This window comes from Lactuca serriola, chromosome 5 (assembly GCF_051521515.1).
Source record: "Lactuca serriola cultivar US96UC23 chromosome 5, Lser_US96UC23_V15, whole genome shotgun sequence".
In the NCBI taxonomy this organism is placed as follows: domain Eukaryota; kingdom Viridiplantae; phylum Streptophyta; class Magnoliopsida; order Asterales; family Asteraceae; genus Lactuca; species Lactuca serriola.
This window is the reverse complement of record NC_136412.1, coordinates 269,375,337-269,379,331: the sequence shown is the minus strand read 5'-3', so window position 1 is coordinate 269,379,331 and position 3,995 is coordinate 269,375,337. Positions and strand designations below refer to the sequence as shown.

The window sequence follows — 3,995 nt, the reverse complement described above, 5'->3', positions numbered from 1 at the left end:
CACTGAAGGACATTCCATTTTTTGGAAAGGAGCATGAGGATGCTTTTAAGCATCTAGACGAAGTCAACGACATTGCGGATTACTTCAATGTCCTAAATGTCACCAGAAGTACAGTCTTGCTTAGGATGCTTCCCATCACTTTCAAAGGAGCTGCTAAGGAGTGGTTAAAAGCACTCCCACCAGGTACAATCACCACTTGGGCTCAAATGCGTGAGCAATTCCTGGACCAGTTCTGCCCGCCATCCAAGATAGCCAAACTCAAGAAGGCGATAGCCAACTTTGAGCAACAACCGGGGGAGTCACTATACGAAGCATGGGAGCGGTACAAGGGCTTACTCAGAAATTGCCCTCAACATGACCTAAATGTGCAGCAAGAGATGTCAATCTTTTATGATGAGGTCAATGTAATGACAAGACAACTCCTTGATTCTCAAGGACCGTTGACAAAGAAAAATCCAAGGGAAGTCAAGGAGCTCATCGAAGAATTCGCGAAACACTCCCGCGAATACCATAACCCGAGGCAAGACGGAAGTAAAGGCGGTGGAGGGGCCCAAACTGAAGACATTGCAGCTGTCATGGCCATGCTAAATAACATGGATTGCCGGATAACACAAATGGACCAGTCGATACATGCCATAAGAGTAGGGTGCGAGCGATGCAGTGGTCCACACTTGACCAAGGACTGCAATATGGATGAGTTTGGGAACAGAAAAGCTCAAGTGTGCTACTCTAGTGGGGATAAGTTTGATGACGACTGGAGGAAACCAAAGAGGGAGTGGCTGCCATATGAAGAGTATAAAAAGCAAAAAGAAGAGAAGTATAGGCAGACAGGTCGATGCTTTTACCAAAAGGAGCAGCCACCAATCGAGAAGAAACCCGACCTAGAGACCATTTTGATGAAGTTTATGGAGACTTCGGAAAAGAGACATGATGCCACGGATTCCGCTATCATGGAACAACAAACATTGATAAAAAACCAGCAAGCCTCCATCCATAACCTTGAAGTACAATTTGGTCAACTAGCCACTTTAGTCCATGAAAAATTGTCCCCGAAGAATCCCGAAGTAAAAGCCCAATCTCACATAATGGCCATCGATACTGAAGAAAATACAATATCCGAGTTCCTGGAGGCGTTGGAAGAACAACCGCAGCAGCCCAAGAAATCAAGAATTGAAAATGGAGAGAATGCTGAACCAGGATCGCCACGACGTGGCACACCTCTGACCACGACGTGGCGCAAGTCTGAGCAAAAATCTTTTGAGCCTATTCCAGATTATCATCCACCTATGCCATTTCCCACCCGTGCAGCACTTAGTCAACTGGAGAAGGAACATTTAGAGTTTGTGAAGCATGTGAAAAGGATTCCAATTAATACTCCCTTTGTTGAGTCCTTATCCAAAGCGTCCGAGAACCAGAAATTACTACAAGACTTGATAGATACGCGAAGGCAATTAAAGAAGCAGTCTACAGTAATTCTAAGTGAGCAAATTTCAAAAGTTGTGTTGGGAGAAACACCAGAAAAGATGGGGGATCCTGGACGCCTCACTCTTCCATGCGAGTTTGGGAATAAAATGAAGGTTAATGCTTTAGCCGATTCCGGGGCTAGCATTAATCTAATGCCTTTTTCATTTTATCAAAAATTGGAGATTCAGAAGATGAAGGCTACAAAAATGAAGATCCACATGGCAAACCGTTCGGTGACACAACCCCGAGGCATAGTGGAGGATATTTTGGTGAAAATTGGAAAATTTGTTTTTCCAATAGATTTTGTAATCTTGGACATGAAAGAAGACACGGATGTTCCGATAATCCTTGGTCGGCCATTGCTTAACACTGTTGGTGCCCTGGTTGATATCCGCGAGTCAAAGCTCACTTTGAGGGTTGGGGATGAACAAGAAGTCTTCGGGATAAGAAATGACTTTCAAGAAGATAAAGAAGAGGTGTTCACGATTAATGAGGAGAATGAACTAGAAGAGTTGGAAAAGCTTATGGAAGAAGAGATAAAGGTAGTTCATCAAGACAAGAGGACAAAACCAAGGGCATCTGTTCCGTATTTGATTGAAGTCATAGCTTACAAGAACCCACCTTCTTGGGTGAGCAAAGAGGACGAGGAAATGACAAGTGATGAAGAGGAAGTCACTTCAAAAGTAACAAGGCCGGTGGTGAAAGAAGAGGGGATCGCTATAGAGAGCAAGGAACACACAAAGGGCACAAAACGAAAGCATGAAGAAGATGGAAAAGCAAAAAAAGAAAATTCAAAGAAGGCGTATAAAAGGAGAGTTCAAGCCTATAAACGGCGGTTCAAGGAACAAAAGATCCAGGTGGTAGACTCTTCCGAAGAGTCAACGTAGAAGGCACGGAGCCCAGCTCAAGACTCCAAGAAAAAGAAGCGCTTCTCGGGAGGCAACCCGAGTTTGGTTTGCAATTTTTTTCTTTTTTTTATTTTCTTTTTAATTAGGAAAGACATCAATTCATCATCTAAAAACCGGTAATAAGCAGAGAAATAGCTGTAGGGGACTTTAAATAATGAATGATTTGCAAAGAAATTAGTTAATAAGATGAATATTATTAAAATTTGGCATCTGACAACTCCCACGACGTGGGCATAGCCAGCCACGTCGTGGGTTAAACTATAATTCGTGATCTTAGGAAATTTAAGGCCCACGACGTGGGCAGAGCCCGCCACGTCGTGACCTTTAAAAATCAGGGGGGGACCAATCGCTTAAAACCCTTTGACCGAGAAACCCCTTATCCCCCACTTGGAAGACTGCCGTGCTCACGGGAACATCACGACCCTACTGCCAATTTCTTATTATTCTTCCAAATTCATTGCAAGATCTTGCTAATTACTCCATTTGGTATGTGTTTTACTCATTATTTTGCAATTACTTCTTCCAATTTCAAGTTTTCGTGATTAGGGTTTGAATGATTCAGGAAATTGGTTGAATCTAGTGTCCGATTTTAGTTTGCATGTTATTTAAAAGTCCATAGGAACAAACCCCAAGAATTATTTTTATGGAAATCGCACGTAAACATGACCGATTCAGAATCTGGGTTTGACGTGACCCACGACGTGGCGCATCCTAGCCACGTCGTGACTTCTGGCAGACCATTTATATATGTTTTAATGTGTTATTTGTTTGCTGCTTTGCTTTGCTTTTGTTTGCAGAATGGGACCATGACGAGCTGTCCAGCAGGAAGAGGACCCGATAGATGTAGCAAGCATACATCCTTTATACCAGTTTCCTCAAAACATTCCCCGACCGTTGCTAACAACCTACGAGAATCGGCTTGGATGGTTATACAATAGGGAGTTTGTAATAGCCCCAATTATTGATTGGGGATGGCTTGGTAGAGTGGGAATGGTAGTGGAGCTGGACCGTTATTGGTCGAAGACTTATGTTGGAGATCAATTTTCGTTCACTTGTCACGGCTGGAGGAATTTATTCGCCATTCAAGAACCCGTGTTCCGGGAATTGTCGGTAGAATTTTTCTCTACCGTTTGTTTTGAAGAGCGCACCCTTGATGTCACCTACAATAGGGCACTTGTGTTTCGTCTTGGAGGTGTATATCGTGAGTGTAGTCTTCGGGAGTTTGCTTGGCATATGGGGCTCTATACGGAAGTGGAGACGCAATCTCCATTTTTTATTCCTTTCTTGCTTGGATGTGTGCGGGATTTTACTCCGGGTACTTTGGATGTGCAGTTTTGGCGGGGCATTTCTAACCATGAGTACAACACTCGTGACTCGAGTGAGTCACAAATACGGAATCCTGTTTTCCGATTTTTGCACCGCCTTATCACGTTTTCCATCAATCACAAGCATCATGGTGATAAGGTCCCCATCCAGAATCTATTTTCTTTATGGACACTTATTACCCCGGGGGTTTGTTGTGATTTGCCTTATATGTTGGCAAGGTTTATAGGGAAGAAAGCGGCCAATTCTAGGCCTGGGAGCCCGATTACTAGGGGGCATTTGGTTACTCGACTGGCTAGG

The 3,995-nt window shown here is 43.6% G+C and overlaps 1 non-coding gene across 1 annotated transcript; it reads right to left on the bottom strand.

The window, feature by feature from the left end:
* Nucleotides 1–254: 254 nt before the first annotated feature.
* LOC145055867 (small nucleolar RNA R71) lies at nucleotides 255–361 on the bottom strand. The gene has a single exon (XR_013685416.1). It is a non-coding gene; the product is annotated as a small nucleolar RNA R71 (small nucleolar RNA).
* Nucleotides 362–3,995: the final 3,634 nt, after the last annotated feature.